Source organism: Cajanus cajan, chromosome 10 (assembly GCF_000230855.2).
Source record: "Cajanus cajan strain Asha chromosome 10, NIPB_CcT2T_4, whole genome shotgun sequence".
Taxonomy (NCBI): domain Eukaryota; kingdom Viridiplantae; phylum Streptophyta; class Magnoliopsida; order Fabales; family Fabaceae; genus Cajanus; species Cajanus cajan.
The window spans coordinates 47,351,426-47,372,786 of NC_138526.1; the positions used below are offsets into that span (position 1 = coordinate 47,351,426).

At 33.5% G+C, this 21,361-nt stretch overlaps 1 long non-coding RNA gene across 1 annotated transcript; it reads right to left on the reverse strand.

Annotated features, from left to right (window-relative positions):
* Nucleotides 1-9,740: 9,740 nt before the first annotated feature.
* Nucleotides 9,741-11,804, reverse strand: LOC145952903 (uncharacterized). Its single transcript, XR_014430398.1, has 2 exons — nt 11,204-11,804; nt 9,741-9,927 (listed from the first exon to the last, which is right to left on the reverse strand). It is a non-coding gene; the product is annotated as an uncharacterized LOC145952903 (long non-coding RNA).
* Between the last annotated feature and the right edge of the window lie 9,557 nt (nt 11,805-21,361).

Here is a 21,361-nt window from a genome sequence, read left to right on the forward strand (position 1 = left end):
TGAATAATAATATAATAATATATCATACATCTCATGCTACATGTCATGCACATATACATTTCTCATCAGTGTCACGTTCTCTACTCTCCAACACCTACATCTTAATTTTATTTTTTCTATTTCATTCATAAATCTAAAATATGGGATCCTCGGTCGTGGATTTAAGACTGCCATTCAATTAAAGTGTACTATTCTTCTGATATAGACTGGCTTGAATTATTGTGAAATTTGAAAACATATCTAACTTTTAAATGTCCAAAGTTATGGTATATCATTTCAAGGCCAACAGTGTGCTGAAAATCTGCCCATTTTTGTCTGATTGTTTGAATTAATTAAGACAATGTGTATAGTGTTTGTTTGGTTGAGAATTAATTACAATATTTTCTGGTTTGATTAATTACAACACTTAAGCAGATAATTAATGTGTTTAACTAAAAAGTGAGTACATAAGTAGTATATATAGTAGTAATTTTCAAAAAATAACCCACGTGAAATTAATCAATTATGCATTGGTATAAGTGATAGGAAATTAAATTCTCGATCGAATCACGGTTACCTACCCTAAACACCGGTAAGGTGAGAGGAACTCTATTTTTAGCATCTGGTTATATTTTAGAAGATTAATTTATTACTACGTGTTGAGAAAAATAATATTTAGTCAAATAAAAAATATATATCAATGACTAGGAATTAATTACTAATACTATCAATTAAGACTGTGAAACGCGTTATAATTAAAGTGGTTTTTCTTTTTATAAATTTTTAAATGCATTAATATCAAACTTTTTATTATTTATTAGTATATATTATTGTTAAATTTGTTACTATACTTTCATTTATTTTTTAAATAAGTATACTAGCAAGTTATTTATTTAAAATTGTTAGATTACTTTAAAAAAAACATAGGTTGATAATATATTTGATGAGTAAACATCTAATTTTATCTCTAAAAGATGATAAAGGTGGGTTGATAAACACTTAAAAGATTTTTTTTTGTAGTATTTGAATTCCTAAATTTTAACTTTATTATGCAAAATAGTTCTTCTGTTATACTTAGTTACCAACTCTATTAGTTTCTTAAATAGTCAGGTTAGTATCTTATCTCTCTTTTAGTTAATTGTTTTCTCTTCTAATTACATAATATGGACTGTAATGCAAGATTTTGGTATTTTTCAATTAATAATGAACCCTTTATGATGTGAAAATATTTTGATCATGATGTTCTAGTTAAAATAAAAGGTTATTATTGAATTTCGTAGAGTTTTCTATTGTTGGATTTTTTTGTCTCAATCATTCTTAATTTTTACGTTTATTTTGTCAATAGGTTTAGGATTGTAAACCTTGAATTATTAAATTTTGGGTTTAGCAAAATAAGTGATCATTCTAAAATATTTTAAGTAAGGTTGTGTCAATCAATTGTGAATGTTTTTACTATGTTTAATGAATCACAAACCCATATAGTAAAAGAGGAGAAGAGCTTGGTAGTAATGGTTATCTCTAAGTGGAATACAATAATAGAAGTAAGTGGAAAAAAAATAAGTCATTCAAACGTCACTTCAATTATGTTTAAATCAAATTAAAAATTCACTTTGTTACATATCTAAATTTACTTAATTTACAATTGTGGCATGTCAACCGGAAGAAAAAATACATGTCAATGTAACAATTTATTGTTAATTGATCATGAAATTAACAAAGTTAGTAACTAAATATAACGAAAGAACTAACTTGCATGACAAAGTTAAAATTTTGAGACTTAGATGTCACAAAAAATCTTTAAGCGACCTATTGACCACATCTACCATCTTTCAAGAACCATATTAGATGTTTACTTTTTATTCAATTGAAAATATTTTTTAAAACTTTATTTTTATTTTTTAATAATATTTATAATTTTTTTTAGACATGTCCATACCTTCCCAAAACTTTTAAAAATAATTATTTAATATTTTATTGTAATTGAATATATTATAATGTTCTTCAAAAACAAAATGCATGGTTAATTGTAACACTATAAGTTTTTATGAATTATTGTCTCTTAAGCAATAATTATATGTTGTGGTGTTCGAAGGAGTGGTGTTAAGAGACTTTGGGAGTTAAGGAATTCTTGAGGAATCATTAGGCGTTTTATAATATTTCTCTAGACAGAGGTCCAATTTCATTTTAAGGAGAGAAGAATTTTTTTTTTTTAAGAATTAAGCTTCATAAATTTAATTATTGCAAAACCTTAAAGAGAGGGACTCTGAGATTTTGATTTTACTTTTTCTTCTAGGCTTCTCAAGTACATAAGGATCATCATTGGATTGTTAATTCCAAGCCCAAAAGCTAAGAATCAAGGTAGTGTTATAGTGGTGCTTTAATGATAGCTCAAATGTGTTCCTTTCTTCTTTCTTTGTTTATTTTACTTTGACTTCAAGGTAAGAGAAGCTAAAAAATATTTTTGGTTGATTTTTTTGTTGTATGTTGTGGTATTACACTTAATTTTTGTTTGTGTGTGATCGAGTGATGAAACTATTTTTTTTTTAAGTTTTGGGTGGAAGATGCACATAGTTTGGATCCATTTTTTTCTACAAATTTTTATCATGTTAAAATTCAAATGTTCTTTATTAATTGTAAAATAAATTTACTAGCATTTAATAAATTGAATTTCAACAATTAAATACAAATAATTTTCATAAAAAACTTGAAATATCATAAGAAAATGCATATAATACTAAGAAGATTGATCTGCCTATAATAATATATAGATGTAGATATGATGAATTTCATTTTATTTCACTTTTTTTTCTTTCTTCGGATCCTATGTTTCTTTAACGAATATAGGGAATTGTTATAAAATCTCTATAAAATTTTATTTCTTCTCACTCCTTTTCATATTTACCTTCTCAATTGATCTTCATTTACCTTTCAATTTTGTTTTTCTACTACATTTCTTCAATGGCACATGGGTAATTACTTTAGGTCCTTTACAAACTTTTCTTTACCTTCATTCCTTTTTAGATTTATCTTACCTATCACATCTTCATTCACCTATCGATGGTTTTTCTTCACCATTCATATTCACCATATATAAACATATTTTAATGCACATTGTTAATAATTTTATTGTATTTTATTTTACTTTTTTGTCTTGTCTATAATTTTCTTGTAGTTGAAATATTAAATGAACTTCATCTAAACAAATACAATAAGTTTTACAATTTATTTTTCTCTTTTATATTTTCTTATCAATATTTCAATAAGTTAAATTATGATCATTTAAAAATAGTTAAATTTATTACATCAATTATTTTACTAACTTGATAATACATTGTCTTTTTCAATACATTTTATAACAAAGTATTATCCTCTTATTTATAAAATTTATTGTGATTTTTTTAAAATATCATAAAAAAATTCACTTTGATATTATAATAGAAAAAAAATTGAAATAAGATATAAATATAAGATAAGTAATTTTAAAATATAATAAATAATTCACTTTTTTTTTAATAAAAGCATTATTATATACTAACATTAATTAGTAATAATTTCAAATATCATATACATTAATTATAATAAGTTTGATAAATATATCACTCATTATTATATACCTTAATTTATAAATTTTATCCAATCAAATTTTTTATTATAATTTTAAAATAACAATATTTTCAAATTAAAAAAAAAAAAAAACATGCTAACCTTTTGAAGCATCACGGCCAGTCAAACGGTCAATATTGGGGACACGTGTCAAGTCATGCATTCATAGACGTATTTATATATATTTATGTTATCTGTTAAGTATGACAATCAGGTACGAGAAACCTTAATTATTCCTCATCGAATGTATGGTCATGTATGGATGCATCATGCATGTCTGCTTATTCCATGGTATATATTAAAACAATCTTTTTACCAGTGTTGTCCTAAAATAATGCAACAACGTTATTATATTATTTTTCATTCAGACACTTATTAAATTTATTCTTAAATTTACATTAAAATACATAATTTAGAGAGTGACCTTCGCCTCTCAATTAAATTTTTAATGTTTTAATGTAAATTTCAAGTATTTTTATAATTAGGAAAAATCTTTCTTAACTAACTAAAAATTACTGTTTTATTTTATTTATATGTTAAGTTAATTATCTATTTATCTCTTTAATTTTTTAATTTTTAAATTAAATTTTAATATTTAAAAATTAATAAGTAAAATTATTTTACTCACAGTTTAAAATACTCATTATATATTCAAATGTAATTTATACATTTAACTATATTTGTTTATTATAATTTTTTTATTAAAATATATTTTACATATTAAATTATTAATTTTAAAATATTAATTATATAAAATAATATTTATTTATATAACACATACTAAAATACTTATTAAATAAAATAAAAATGTCTCATAAAGAACACAAAAGGATTTTCCATGGCACATGTTTTCTTCTTAACAACTCTTTTAATTTAAAATTAATATTTTTTTGCTTCAATTTGTATTTTAAATTTGTCTCTCGTTATTTTGTCTCCATTATCATAAGCAAGAAAAAAAAGTGCATTTGCTTAGCTGGGCCATTAATTAAGATTAAAGTGCACTAACAAAAAGCTTAGCGGAAATGTGATTTTAATTTAATTTAAGGAAATAAAGTGTCAAAGTTCAATTCAGTTATCATTCGTTTTGCTCAATCTAATCTCCTTTGCATTTGGATCGAGCTATTTTCTTTAGTGCAATGCAACCCTACAAACGACGGCGAATCCTATATGTACATATTCGCATGAAGAAATTAAATTGCTATGTTAAAATTCATAAACAAAAAAAATATATATGTGTTTAATTTTTATAACATGCAAGATTAATTGTTGAATCTTACAGAACATACAGTTATTATCTATATGTTTCATAAACATATAACTATCTGTCTAGATTCTTCTTTTATTTTCTAGACCATTTTAATTTTAATAACACGTAAGATTTAACAATTAAAATAATATAATTATGAATCCTTGAATAAAATTACTTTTTAATACACGTTTTTTCCTAACAGGTTTGCATATATATATATATATATATATATATATATATATATATATATATATATATATAGGAATATTTATATTTAAATGAAATCATTATTAATTTTATTTAAAAAATAATACATATTTATTATTCATTGTGGGTGTTTTATTAAATAAAATAAGAATAAAATTAAGAGATATGCCCCTATAAATTTGAGAAAAATATATTTTAAAAATATTAAATTTAAGGTGTTTGTCTTGTTATTGACAACAAAAAAATATATAATACAATAAGTTACTTTATTGAAGTAGATTATAAATTTTAATCGCCACATTTTGCAATAAGTTGAAAGATAAATTTTAAAAAGTAAACAATAAAATAGTAAGTCAATTGGTCATGTACAACATAGTTATAATTAATAAGGTTTGAGTTTATGAAATATATGTATATTATTTCAACTTTTCATCATTAGACTAATTCTAATGATGATTTTAATGAATCTATAAAACAAACTCAATCATTAACATATTTAATGTTAATGCATTAAGTAAATAAATAAACATATCCAATTTTGCATTGCAAGATTCTTTTTAAAATTGAATGATGAAATAGTGGGAAAAACAATATTATGTTTCAAATTAAATAAACAAAAGTTTAATTTAATAAATGTTGTACTTGACTTTCAAACATCAAAATCTTGAATTTGAATCTTAAATTTAATATTAAAAAAATAACGTTAGGAAAGATAATTTAATAAAGGTAAAAATTGATAATTTTTTCTATCAAACCAACAATGACGAATGTTGCTAAATTAACAATTTAGGGAAAACAAAAAATTACCTCTTTTTTTTTTTTGTGTGCCTATAATCAAATTAGGGATATTCATTTCCTTCGATAAGTTTGGAACTTTGCATGCCATGTAACATTGTGTTACGACATTGGTTTTCCAGAACTTGTGAAATATTTTGGTTTTTCATGGTAACTTTAAAAATTCAACTATAAGATGAATAGTGCGAGAGTAAGAACATTTTCTCTTTTTTTTTTTTTCTTTTCTTACACTTCTGTTATATATATATATATATATATATATATATATATATATATATATATATATATATATATATATAATAAAAAAATAAATAAAGAAGTAGAAAGGGTTATATGGGAGGGGGAGAGAGATAAGGATGATTTTGGGGGAAAATATGAAAGAAAGAAAAAATTGTACAAGTAAAAAAAAAATACAAACAACATCTTTTTTTTTTTTTTGCTTATTTTCCTTTATGCTTCGTTTGATATGTGTGAAATGGTGAAGAAATATGATAAAGAGACGAAATACTGAGGAAAAAAATTTCATAATCATTTGGTATCGAAGAAACTTGTTAATAAAAAAATAAAAAGGTGTAGTTCATAAATCAGTGAGAAAATGAACAATACACACTTAAAATTTGTAACACCATGCTTCCTTAATTATATATGTTTTAGATATATGTAATTAGGTGTTTCATTTCATATGTTGCTCTATTGTTGTAGCTTTTGTGGGGTGGAAGTTAGAGATATAATAACTTTAAATTTAAGTTATAGAGAATATAACTTAAGTACGTAAAAGTTGGTCTAAGGAAGATCAAAGTATATAAAACGAATCTTGAGGAATAAACTTCATAAGTTCATAACTCCACAATTTTATAGAGAAGTTAGAGATAGGAACTTTAGATCATGAGATTCTTCCTTCTCCTTCAAAACCTTTCTGAGGGTGTAGAGATTCGTGATTGAGTAACAAAGTGGTGGTTTGAAGCCCGCATTACTGGGAATCGGAGTGAGTTGTGCAGAGGTTACATGTAGAGTGAGAATGCAAAACTCATTTTTTTTCCTTCGCCTCTACTTTCTTAGATTCCGAAGGTAAGGAAAAATGGTTGTTTGATTTTCTAAAGTTGTGTATGATGTTTTGTCATGTTAATTCATGCTTTGGTAAGAATTGAAATTGAGATTGAGAATAAGACTTGGTGATCTTAGTGTTCTTGGTTGAGAAGGAAAGATTTGATGATTTGATTGGTGTGTTGTTGTTCTTGTATGTCTCATTTTGTTTTGCATGTTTTAATAACTATAAGATTTTGAGTTTGCATGCATGTATTATTGTATGAGTTGAAAGTATTAGAAGTTGTTCTTTAATTGTTAGGTTTTCTCAAACTCATGCATGTTTTCTATGCTTTCTTGCTCAAAGCACACATAGGGGCCGCTCAAAGTGAATACGTGAAAAGATTCAAAGATGCTATTTGATTTAGGTTGGTTAGAACAAATTTTGGTCGCTTCAAGCGAGTTGTTAGTCACTCCGAGTGAGCTATTGGTAGCTTCGAGCAAATTTTGGTCATTTCGATCCATATTGTAGTTAAAGTGACCATTGAGTAAGGGGAATTTGTGAAATGAATGCTTGTTGTTTACTGCTTGAATTCGTCACTACATGATTAAATTGGTGAAAATTATGAATTGAACATGCATGTCATAGTTGTATCGATTACACGTGTATGTTAATATATGTTACTAGTTCTTTATATATTGACGTGAAATAATGCATATTGATGATTTAACCGTTGATAGTTGAATGTTGTTGAATGTATGTTGATATGTGATGATATATATAGATGATTGTATTGTTAAAATTGTTGAAAAACATTGGTATGCTATAAATTGAATAATGTTTTTAAATATATATTTATTGACCTAACGTAATGCATATATATGTATGTTATTGAAGTGTGATATTGAGAGTGCTATAGATATTTAGGTGTGATTTTATTGACCTATTGAGGTGTTGATGTTGTGAGTGTTATAAGCATTTAGGCATGTTGATTGCTTAAGGATTAAAGGAAATGATTTGTTTTGAAAGTTTAATATTTCATTATGAGGATATTGGTGTGACGCTTTGGGAGGTCAATTATTGAAAACCCTGAATGAGTAGATGTTAAACTCTTGGAGTGGATTAGCGAGTCCTCTCTAGATCCTTAGTCAATGTTGGAGTAAGGTATAAAGTCAAAGATTATAATCCTTAATTGATTATTGGAGAGGTGAGTGATATTGTGAGGATAGTTAATTGGGTTTTTATCCATAAGAGACTTGGTTAATGCATGTTAATGTTATGGTAAGCTTACACCCAAACTATGTTATACCTGATGGTGGTACTAAACTTTTTTAGTTTAAGTAATAACATTTGAGAAATCAAAAGATAGGAATCAATATCCCGAATTAATTATTGATCTAACAGGCGTGTAAGGTATGAAAATGATTGAGTTGGTTCAATAGGGTCAAATCACTTAGATTGTTCATCTTTGTGTCGAAAATCTTTGTAGGTGAATGCGTGATGACAAATTAGTTGAGGTGCATGCATATAATGTAGTGTGTTTTGATGTTGTTCACATGCTTGTTGATTTCATGAATTGAATGATATTGGTGTGGTGAAATATGATTTTTTCATATGTTGTTGAAGTGCTTATTCTTGTAAGATGTTGAATGCCATGTTTAGGTGATCAGGTGTGGTACTAAGTTGTAGATCATATTAAGTTATGTTGCATGATTTACGTGCTAATGTTGTAGTTAATATAGTTTTATTTCTTTTATACTCTTTATATGTTGATTCATTTGAAATCTAGCTTATTCTTACATATTTATTGGTGGTTGGATTATGATAATCATGTTTTCATAAGAGTAAGACAATATTAATTAAAGGCAAATGGTGACTCTGGTGAGGCCATGCTAGTGGTTGACTCGCTATTTTTGTTAGGTTATTTTAATGTAACCAATGTGTATAAATATTGTTTGGCTGCTAACTGTAATTTTTATTTCATATTTGATGGATTATAACAAACACGGCCAGACACATTTTAGTACATGTATCTAGGTGATATGAATGCATTAATCTTAAGTATATTATAATTGCTTTCCATTGTTAATTGTTTTATTCTATTAAATATAGAAATCACAACGAATTATTACAAAATTCATTGGAATTTGAATAAAATGTTACTTCCATCCGAATAATACACTTAAAATTTATTCATATTCAAATAAAATATTACTTACATTCAAATAATATGTTACTAAAATAAACTTTTTATTTGAATACGTTACTAAAATAAAACATTACTCACTTTTTATTCAAATACAATTTCAATCGAACAGAAATAAACATTCAATCAAATAGAAATTGCGTTTATTCGATCGAAAGTTTAGAATTTAATGTACGTATTTTTAAATGTTTATTTTATCTACTTAATTTAAATTTATTATTTTAATTAATATGCAATCTAAAAAATATTATTTTAAAAGTATTTACTTACTTTTAATTAGTTATTTATTTTATTTTAAAATATCATTTATTTATTTATATAATTTATTTATTTAGACGATTAAAATAAAAGATAATTAATAAATTTTTTATAAAAATATTATTTATTTATCTCCTATCTTTTTTATATATTTTATTTCTCACCTATTTCTTTCCATCTTATTAAACATAATATTATTTCTCACTAGTTATTTTCAATCAAACAATCAAATTTTTACTTTATTTATTACTTTTTTTTACTCACTTATTTCTCTCCACCCATTTTATCTACTATTTATTTTCCTTCAATCAAACAAGTTGTAACGACCCGCCACGGTCTCTACACTTAGTGGAATCGCACTACAACTAGTTAACTAAGAGAATATTAAACTGGATAACACATACATACAGGCATAAATATAAAGATCGAAATAATTAAGTTTCTGTATATAAAATATAGCACCATATATGTACAGTCATCCCAAAATATTCCTTAGTGCCGGTCAAGCACTGACAAAAAAAAATGTTACCCAGAATGGTAACTCAAAACACGAGACTCAGCTCCTCGTCTCACAACGATCATCTCTACTCCCAAGCTATCCCTGACCTGCTCCCATACCAAGTATGATCATCGCAGTTCCACCACATGGAAAACAGAAGGGTAAGCTAGAATTCAAAGATCAATAATACAAGTACAGAATAAAAATTCTATACTACACATGCATCCCAAATCCTGTCCCTAAGGAACCTTTCATCTCAATCAATCATTCATTCACCAAACATGAAGTCAAACACCACACTTCATCATATTAATAATCATGCAATGAATGCAACTCATGACAGATAGGCATACATATCAATCATCTAATGCGTCGTCACGCATACACCTAGGAGATCTCCATAACAATAGAGTTGTATAAGTGACATTCCATCCTACCGAAACCACCCCAACCGTTTTCACGCCCAATGCGCCCGCTCGGTCACAGCTAAACAGGATATATAATCCTCACTCGGGTTTACTCGGATGATGTCACTTACACACTTGGAAGTCCAGATCCACCGTCAGGTATAGCACAACTGGGTACGGGCTTACCACGACCTTGGCATGCATTAACCAAGTCAATTGTGGAGTTCGCCCACCGACTATCCGCAAGGATCCACGCACCTTCCCGAGTACTTGGTTAAGGGAATAACCCTCGACCTCATACCCCGCTCCAACACTAGCTAAGGACTTAGAGGAGACTCACCCAACCCAGTGGCCTATCTGAGCACCACTCTCCCAAATCCAGTGGCCTCCCAGAGCACCACTCTCATATATTAGTGGCCTATCCAAGCACCACTCTCAAGAGACTCTATGTGAGCTCTTCCAGTTCGAAATATTTTTCCTCTCCTCAAGTCCTAGGCTAGACTCATGCCATAGGCATCACATGCAATCATGCATCATACATCATAATGGTCTGCCCACCATCATGATCAACAACCATACACATGTCATAAGACATCACATGCAATAATGCATCATACATCATAAATGGTCTACCTACCATTATGATCAATACATACCATATGAACGTATCATATTCAAACATTCATATATATCATCACAAAACATACATATGAATCACACCTCACCATACATCATATATCATACATACATGATCTAAAACTTCAACTTTAAACATGCATAAGTATCAATTCATTCATAAATATATTCAAGCACAGTGCCGTCAACTCGCGCCTAGCCTAACACCAACCCAAGAGCTCTAAGCTCTTCCACGCCTGATACGCTCAACCTGCGCCCGGCCTAAAACTATTCAAAGAGTTCAAAATTCTCATCCAAACTAACAAATTCAGCCACATGTAAACAATCTAGCTTCCCTTACCTGAAGATTGGCTCAGATAGCCAAAGACTGAATCAAAAGTATAATTTCCCCTCGAGGCTCAACTCGAAACTTCAGTCCTCCCAAAACAAGCTTTCTAATCTGAAATTCAAGAAAAGACAGAAGAAGTTATTGATCTAGAGGAGAAAATGAGTTAAACAGAGAAATTTGGGAGAGAAAGGAGCTCACTGACCCAGAGACCTTCTCTCTAAAACTTCTCTCTAGAACCATAACTCCTCACGGCCCCCCCTTCACCCCTATTTATAGGCAATCCGGAGTGGCCAGAACGGCCCGTACCGATACCGGAACGGCCCGTTCTGAACTCCCAGATCACGCACAAAATCCACGCCCAGAACGGCCCGTTCTGAAAACAGAACGGCCCGTTCCGGGACTCATCCAGAACGGCCCGTTCTCCCTCAGGAACAGCCCATTCTCCCTCCGGAACGGCCCGTTCTCCTTCCTAGAACGGCCCGTTCTCCTTGCCGGAACGGCCCGTTCTCAACTACAATATGTAGTTCAATTCAGTAGTGTGGAACGGCCCGTTCCAGTTTGGGAACGGCCCGTTCTGGGCTACTGAATCAGCCTTTTTTTTTTTTTTTTTTTTTTTACAATGTTACAATACTCCCCAACAAATAAGAATTTTCGTCCCCGAAAATAGGCTTACCTGAAAAGAGGAATGGATACTGTTCCTTGAACCGACTCTCTTCTTCCCAGGTTGCCTCACTAGTAGCTGCATCCCAAAGAATCTTCACTAAGCTAATAGACTTGCCTCGAAGCTCTTTCAACTTGTGATCAATTACAGCTATCGGTCTCTTCTCGTAAGTCAAGTTTTCTCTAACTTGCACCTCATCCATCTCTATCACGTGACTCGGGTCTCTGATGTACTTCCTCAACTGTGAAACGTGAAACACATCATGCAGGTTGGACAGAATCGGAGGTAACGCCAACTGATAAGCTACTGGACCTACACGACGAAGGATCTGATAAGGACCAATGAACTTCGGTGTGAGTTTCTTGGCCCTTACAGCCCTTCCCACTCCAGTAGTGGGTGTCACCCTGAGAAACACATGCTCTCCCTCCTCAAACTCTAGAGGTCTCCTCCTCTTATCAGCATAAGACTTTTGTCGATTCTGAGTAGCTCTCAACCTCTCCTGAATCTGTCTCACCATCTCAGTAGTCTGAAGAACTAACTCTGGACCAACCACTACTGACTCACCCTCCTGATACCAACATAATGGAGTCCTACACCTCCTGCCATATAGAGCCTCAAAAGGTGCCATGCCAATACTCGCATGATAACTATTATTATAGGTAAACTCTACCAATGGCAACACCTCCTCCCAGCTACCCAGATGGTCCAACACACAAGCTCTCAGAAGATCCTCTAGTGACTGAATTGTCCTTTCCGACTGACCATCTGTCTGTGGATGATAGGCGGAACTCAACCTCAATCTCGTTCCCAACGCCTGATGTAGAGTCTGCCAAAACCTTGAAGTAAACCTTGGATCTCTGTCAGAAATAATACTGGAAGGCACTCCATGCAGCCGTACTATCTCTTGGATATATAACTGTGCAAGCCTCTCCAAGGACCACCTCTTGTTGACAGGAAGAAAATGAGCACACTTTGTCAACCTATCAACAATCACCCAGATAGAGTCACTGTTCCTAGTTGTCCTAGGCAATCCAACCACAAAGTCCATAGTGACACTATCCCACTTCCACTCAGGAATCTCCATCAACTGTAAAACCCCTCCGGGCCTCTGATGCTCAATCTTCGCCTTCTGACAAGTCAAACAAGCGGCTACAAACTCTGCTATCTCCTTCTTCATACCAGGCCACCAAAAACTTTTCTTGATGTCTTGATACATCTTAGTCATACCAGGATGTATGCTAAGACGACTCATGTGTCCCTCCTCTAGAACAACTCTCCTCAACTCTGAATCACAAGGCAGACAAATTCGACCTCTGAATCTTAGAATCCCATCAGTACCAAGCTCAAAACCAGCTGCCCTCTCAGTACCAAGTAATCCCAAAGTCCTTAACAACTCTGGATCCTGTAACTGTTTAGTTCCCACCTGCTTCAAGAACTCATTAGTTATGGTGATCATACCACAGCTAATGTGATCCTGAACAACCTCCACCTCTAATCTCAAATCTCGGAACTGTTCAATCAACTCCAACTCCCTAATCATCATAGCCGACATGTGAATGGATTTCCTACTCAATGCATCAGCTACCACATTCGCCTTTCCAGGATGATACATCAACTGGAAATCGAAGTCCTTTAGAAATTCCATCCACCTCCTCTGCCTCATATTCAACTCTTTCTGATCAAACAGATATTTCAAACTCTTGTGATCACTGTATACACTGAATCTCGCACCATACAGATAGTGCCTCCACGACTTCAAGGCAAATACCACAGCTGCAAGCTCCAAATCATGAGTAGGATAATTTCTCTCATGGGTCTTCAGTTGCCTCGAAGCATATGCAACTACTCTCCCTCCCTGCATCAACACACAACCTAACCCCTGGTGAGAAGCATCACAGAACACATCAAAATGCTCACCAGTGTTAGGTAACACCAAAACTGGAGAAGTGGTTAACCGTCTCTTTAGTTCCTGAAAACTCTGCTCACAAGCGTCCGTCCAAACAAAAGGTTGATCTTTTCGAGTCAGTTGAGTCAAAGGCATTACTATTCGAGAAAAACCCTCAATGAACCTCCGATAGTAACCCGCCAACCCAAGAAAACTCCTAATCTCTGTAGCAGTCATCGGACGCTCCCACTGAATCACAGCCTCCACCTTGGCTGGATCTACTGCAATCCCCTCTGCCGATATCACATGCCCCAAAAATCTCACCTCGGACAACCAAAACTCACACTTGGACAGTTTGGCATACAACTGTCTCTCTCTTAACACCTCCAAAACCGACCTCAAATGCTCACGGTGATCCTCCAATGATCTAGAATACACCAAAATATCATCAATGAAGACCACCACAAATCTGTCCAAGAACGGTCTAAAGATCCTGTTCATGTAATCCATGAACACTGCTGGAGCATTAGTGACACCAAAAGGCATCACCACATACTCATAGTGACCATACCTAGTCCTAAAGGCAGTCTTCGGTATGTCACTCTCCTTCACCCTAATCTGGTGATATCCGGATCTCAAATCAATCTTTGAAAACACTGAAGCTCCCCTCAGCTGATCCATCAAATCATCAATCCTTGGAAGGGGATATTTATTCTTTATCGTTAATTTATTCAGCTGCCGATAATCAACACACAAACGGGCCCCACCATCTTTCTTCTTCACTAACAGTACCGGAGCACCCCAAGGAGAAACACTGGGCCTCACCATCTGTTTCTCCAACAAATCCTCAATTTGTGTCTTCAGCTCTACCAACTCAGCTGGAGCCATCCTATAAGGAGCCACTGATACCGGTCCTGCACCCGGTACCAGATCAATGCTAAACTCAACATCACGCCTGGGTGGCAATCCTGGCACATCATCTGGAAACACCTCAGGAAATTCACTGACAATCTCGATCCCAGCGATAGCTCTCTCTGTCTCAATACTCAAAGTTGCAAACAACATGAAGCACTCAGCTCCATCCCTCATCAACTGCTCAGCCTGACTCGCTGATACCAACACCTCATCCTCCAACTGAGGAAACATCAACTCTCTCTCCGAGCACAATCTATAAGGATGTGATGGGCAGATAACCAATCCATCCCTAAGATTATGTCGATATCCACCATGGGCAACACAATCAGGTTCACTCGGAACCTCCTACCAGACACCTCTATCGGGCATCTCACACACATCTCCGACGTCACCACAGAAACTGAAGCCGGAGTAGACACAAACAAATCAACATGCAAGGAAGATACTGACAAACTCAATCTCTTCACACAATCAACAGAAATAAAAGAATGCGTGGCTCCAGAATCGAATAAAAATAAAACATCCTCACCTGCTGCCTTCCCCTTTCCCTTCACTAAGTCTGATGAAGTAGAAGCCTCTGCACCTGACAATGCAAACACTCTCCCCGCAGCTGTAGGTCTGGGTGGCCTCGGGGCACTCCCAGATGAAGTCGCCGGTGTCTAACAATCTCTAGAGATGTGGCCTGGCCTACCACATCTGAAGCAAACATTCCCCGGAAGGGAACAATCTCTCACCATATGTGCTCCTCCACATCGATAACACCGCATCGACTGTGCTCCGCCCTAAGGAGTAACAGGTCGAGGTCCCCTACTAACAACTCCTCTCTGAGACTGTACAGGTCTGTCATAAGGTCCCCTCTGCTGGCCTCCCCTCCTGGACCCAGATGATCCCTCCTGAACTCTAGCAGCCTTACCGCTGCTACCACCACTCTCCAAACTCTCAACAGTCTTTGCCTTCTCAACCAAGGCAGGAAACTCTACTATGGACATGGGGACTATAACCCTCTTCAGCTCGTGCCTCAATCCCTCCGCAAACTTTCTACATCTCCAAGCCTCGGATATGGCCTGAGAGTAGAAACGAGCTAGATGCTCAAACCTCATAGCATACTCAGAAACAGACAAGCTCCCCTGATGTAATCTCATGAACTCTGCCTCCTTAGCGTATCTAACGCTATCCGGGAAATATTTCTCAAAAAAGACCCTCCTGAAGCAATCCCAGTCAACAGGCACACCCCTGCTCTCTAACATCTGCCTGGTGCCTCTCCACCAGTACTCAGCCTCGCCCCCCAGCATGTAAACTGCATAAGCCAACTTTCTCTCATCAGAAGATCCTAAAACACTAAAAATCTTCTCCATATCCCTCAACCACTGATCCGCCACATCAGGATCTGAATCCCCTCTGAACTGAGGAGGCTGACATCCCCTGAACTCTGCTAAATCTCTCCCCTCCTGAGAGACCACCGGTCTAGCTGCATCAGCCGCAGCTCTAGCTGCCTCAGCCGCAGCTCTACCTGCCTCCATATGAGCAAAGTGAGCACTCTGCTGCTGCATCGCCATGGCTATCATCTCCATGGCCCTAGCAATCTGGTCATACTGGGGTCTCACCATACTACAAGAATTCAAACATCCTATTAGTAACATAATACCCCCACAATTCACCAAAGGCTAACACATATCAGAGATATGACACAACAGAAACCTAGAAGGATCACTCCCCACATAGTATCCTAAAAGACTCGACCGGCTCTGATACCATAAAAGTGTAACGACCCGCCACGGTCTCTACACTTAGTGGAATCGCACTACAACTAGTTAACTAAGAGAATATTAAACTGGATAACACATACATACAGGCATAAATATAAAGATCGAAATAATTAAGTTTCTGTATATAAAATATAGCACCATATATGTACAGTCATCCCAAAATATTCCTTAGTGCCGGTCAAGCACTGACAAAAAAAAATGTTACCCAGAATGGTAACTCAAAACACGAGACTCAGCTCCTCGTCTCACAACGATCATCTCTACTCCCAAGCTATCCCTGACCTGCTCCCATACCAAGTATGATCATCGCAGTTCCACCACATGGAAAACAGAAGGGTAAGCTAGAATTCAAAGATCAATAATACAAGTACAGAATAAAAATTCTATACTACACATGCATCCCAAATCCTGTCCCTAAGGAACCTTTCATCTCAATCAATCATTCATTCACCAAACATGAAGTCAAACACCACACTTCATCATATTAATAATCATGCAATGAATGCAACTCATGACACATAGGCATACATATCAATCATCTAATGCGTCGTCACGCATACACCTAGGAGATCTCCATAACAATAGAGCTGTATAAGTGACATTCCATCCTACCGAAACCACCCCAACCGTTTTCACGCCCAATGCGCCCGCTCGGTCACAGCTAAACAGGATATATAATCCTCACTCGGGTTTACTCGGATGATGTCACTTACACACTTGGAAGTCCAGATCCACCGTCAGGTATAGCACAGCTGGGTACGGGCTTACCACGACCTTGGCATGCATTAACCAAGTCAATTGTGGAGTTCGCCCACCGACTATCCGCAAGGATCCACGCACCTTCCCGAGTACTTGGTTAAGGGAATAACCCTCGACCTCATACCCCGCTCCAACACTAGCTAAGGACTTAGAGGAGACTCACCCAACCCAGTGGCCTATCTGAGCACCACTCTCCCAAATCCAGTGGCCTCCCAGAGCACCACTCTCATATATTAGTGGCCTATCCAAGCACCACTCTCAAGAGACTCTATGTGAGCTCTTCCAGTTCGAAATATTTTTCCTCTCCTCAAGTCCTAGGCTAGACTCATGCCATAGGCATCACATGCAATCATGCATCATACATCATAATGGTCTGCCCACCATCATGATCAACAACCATACACATGTCATAAGACATCACATGCAATAATGCATCATACATCATAAATGGTCTACCTACCATTATGATCAATACATACCATATGAACGTATCATATTCAAACATTCATATATATCATCACAAAACATACATATGAATCACACCTCACCATACATCATATATCATACATACATGATCTAAAACTTCACTTTAAACATGCATAAGTATCAATTCATTCATAAATATATTCAAGCACAGTGCCGTCAACTCGCGCCTGGCCTAACACCAACCCAAGAGCTCTAAGCTCTTCCACGCCTGATACGCTCAACCTGCGCCCGGCCTAAAACTATTCAAAGAGTTCAAAATTCTCATCCAAACTAACAAATTCAGCCACATGTAAACAATCTAGCTTCCCTTACCTGAAGATTGGCTCAGATAGCCAAAGACTGAATCAAAAGTATAATTTCCCCTCGAGGCTCAACTCGAAACTTCAGTCCTCCCAAAACAAGCTTTCTAATCTGAAATTCAAGAAAAGACAGAAGGAGTTATTGATCTAGAGGAGAAAATGAGTTAAACAGAGAAATTTGGGAGAGAAAGGAGCTCACTGACCCAGAGACCTTCTCTCTAAAACTTCTCTCTAGAACCATAACTCCTCACGGCCCCCCCTTCACCCCTATTTATAGGCAATCCGGAGTGGCCAGAACGGCCCGTACCGATACCGGAACGGCCCGTTCTGAACTCCCAGATCACGCACAAAATCCACGCCCAGAACGGCCCGTTCTGAAAACAGAACGGCCCGTTCCGGGACTCATCCAGAACGGCCCGTTCTCCCTCAGGAACAACCCATTCTCCCTCCGGAACGGCCCGTTCTCCTTCCTAGAACGGCCCGTTCTCCTTGCCGGAACGGCCCGTTCTCAACTACAATATGTAGTTCAATTCAGTAGTGTGGAACGGCCCGTTCCAGTTTGGGAACGGCCCGTTCTGGGCTACTGAATCAGCCTTCTTTTTTTTTTTTTTTTTTTTTTTTTTTTTTTTTTTTTTTTACAATGTTACACAAGTCATTAATCTATGTTGGCCTAGCATGTTTACATGCCTTGCTGTTCTGTTTTTATTTTTTAATTGGTTTTGGGCTCACCTCTGATTGGTAAATATAGTTTGGGTCAAATTGGGTTTGTATTGTATGACTTTCGACTATTTGCATTCAAGTTAAGGCCTTTTATGCAAAATTAACAGAGAAAAGACAAGTTAGTGAAATAATAAAACAAAATCCGTTTGTAATAAAATAAAATAAATAAATCGTGTAGAAATTCTAATTTGTTCCGCTCCAAATGATATTAAATGTTTATAATTTAACTATGAATATAAAATATTAAATAACAAAACACACACACCGATCAACAAAAAAAAAAATAATTAGAGATGATGCTCGTTCAAAACTTAAATGATCATAGGTGACATTAAATTTTGTCAAGAAATCGACAAAGAAATTAACTTATCGAGAGACATACTTAAAACTGACAATTTAGTTAAAAGAAGTAAAATGTTGAATTAAATTTAACAAATTGCACATTAAATTACCTGGACCATGTACTTCTATTTTATTTTATCTTTCACTTTGGTGGAATTACAAATCACAATTTACATGTTCTACATATTTAATTGGTTGTTATTAAGTAGAGATGTAAATGATTCAAGTTAGGTTGAATTTGTTCTAATTTAAAATCCAATCCAATAAAACATAATCGGATTGTATTTTATTGTCTTAAAAAAATATTTTAATCCAATCAACTTTAGCCAAATTGACTTATTACAATATTAATATATTTTAAAATTAAAAGCTGAAAAAATATAAAAATATATATATACATAATTAATTTAAGTTGTAATATATGCATCATATAGTGTTAATTCTCTGGTTCTGTTGACGTTACTTTTCTATTTGGTGGACAATCTTTTTTTAGAAAGATGTCATAGTGCCTATGAACTAGTTAAGTAGTTGGATCTACTCGATTTGAATCATGTTATTGACATCATATCCGATAGGTATATTGAAAGTATCTTCTCATTTTACATTTTTTTACCTTTTGATATATATATATATATATATATATATATAATCTAATCAGTTTATGTTCCAACTAAATACATTATTAACATTTTATTATTAAATATTAATTTTAGGTCAAGTTGTATTGGATGAATTAAATTAAAAAATCATTAATTCATATGCTTAACTTAAATATAAGTGGGTTTGCTAGTATATGTCCAACCCAACAACTCAGTCCTTTGAAACATGGTCAATCCACTATCGTGATTAATATCATCCTCATATGAAAGTACATACCAATCACGTTTTGAACATTCATATATATTATTACCAAGCATACTGAATCATACATCACCATACATCATATATCATAAATACATGATCCAATCTCCAACTTTAAACATGCGAGAGCATCATTTTCAATTTAAAATCACCAAGCATACTCACGCCCGGCACAAGACAGTCGTCGCCCGACCTAAATCCAACCCGAGAGCTCTAAGGCTCTTTTCACGCCTGGCGTAGAATTACCACGCCCGGCGTCATCTAGGCAGAGACTTACAGGGGTCTCCATGCTCGACGCACTCACCCTGGGCCCTCACGTGCAATCAAACAACCTACATTCTAGTTTCCCTCACCTGAAAGTTGGACTCATAATAGCCAAGAAATGAGAAGAAGAAGAAGAATTCTCCCCAAACTCGACTCGCGGATTTCAATCCTCCGAAAACTAGCTTCCTAACCTGAATTCCAAGAAAAGACACAAGGAATTAGTGATTTAGGACAGAGAAATTTAGAAGGGAAAGGAGCTCACCAACCTAGAACCCTTCTCTCTAAAACTTTCTTTGAGATTGAGCTTATGAGACTCTATTTTCAGAGAAAGTCTTATATACTATTCTCTCTAGCATTCATTAATCTCGTTACAATTTATTATAAATGTAACTATAATATAACTTCTATATAAAAAATTAAATTATATAAAATAAACAATTGTTTTTTTAGACCTAGTAAACATTTTTTTATGTACACATAGTAAAATAATAATTATAATAATAATTTTGAAAACAAGGCTGGTGTAATTAGTTGAACAGAAAACTAGATAGGTCATTAGTTCAAATAATTCAAATAATTTTTTAATCTTATATTCTAGTATGTTTTAAAATAAATGAAAGCTCATAATTTATATATGGATTGCTATTATAAAATTTTCGTCTTTAAAGAGTGTAATGCGATATTATATTAACTTAACTGATTTTTCTTATAATTATGCATTACGTTATTAATAAACATGTTTTAAAAAATTAAAATATATGTAATGATTACTAATTTAACTTCAATCCAATCAGAATTAAATCTATCAACTCTCAATTGTAACAACAAAAAAAAGTTCGTACTTTCACTGCTGGAATTATGGAACTGATTTTACAAATTTTAGTTAGCATTCATCAAAACATTATCAATTTTTATGACACGATCATATATCTGCACAAAAACATTTTTAAAAACCATTTTTCAACAATCTTTTAAAAATTTCTCTTAACTTCTTATCTAATTCAATTTTTATATTTATTTATAAATTAAATTATAAAATTTTAAAATAAGTTATCAACAGATAAAAATAATTATCACTATAAAATATTTATCTTAATTCTAAAATGCAATTCATATATTTAAAAATATCTATTTATACAAACTTTAAATAATACACACACATATAATATATATATATGTATATATTTAAATATAGTATTTACTTTTATATAT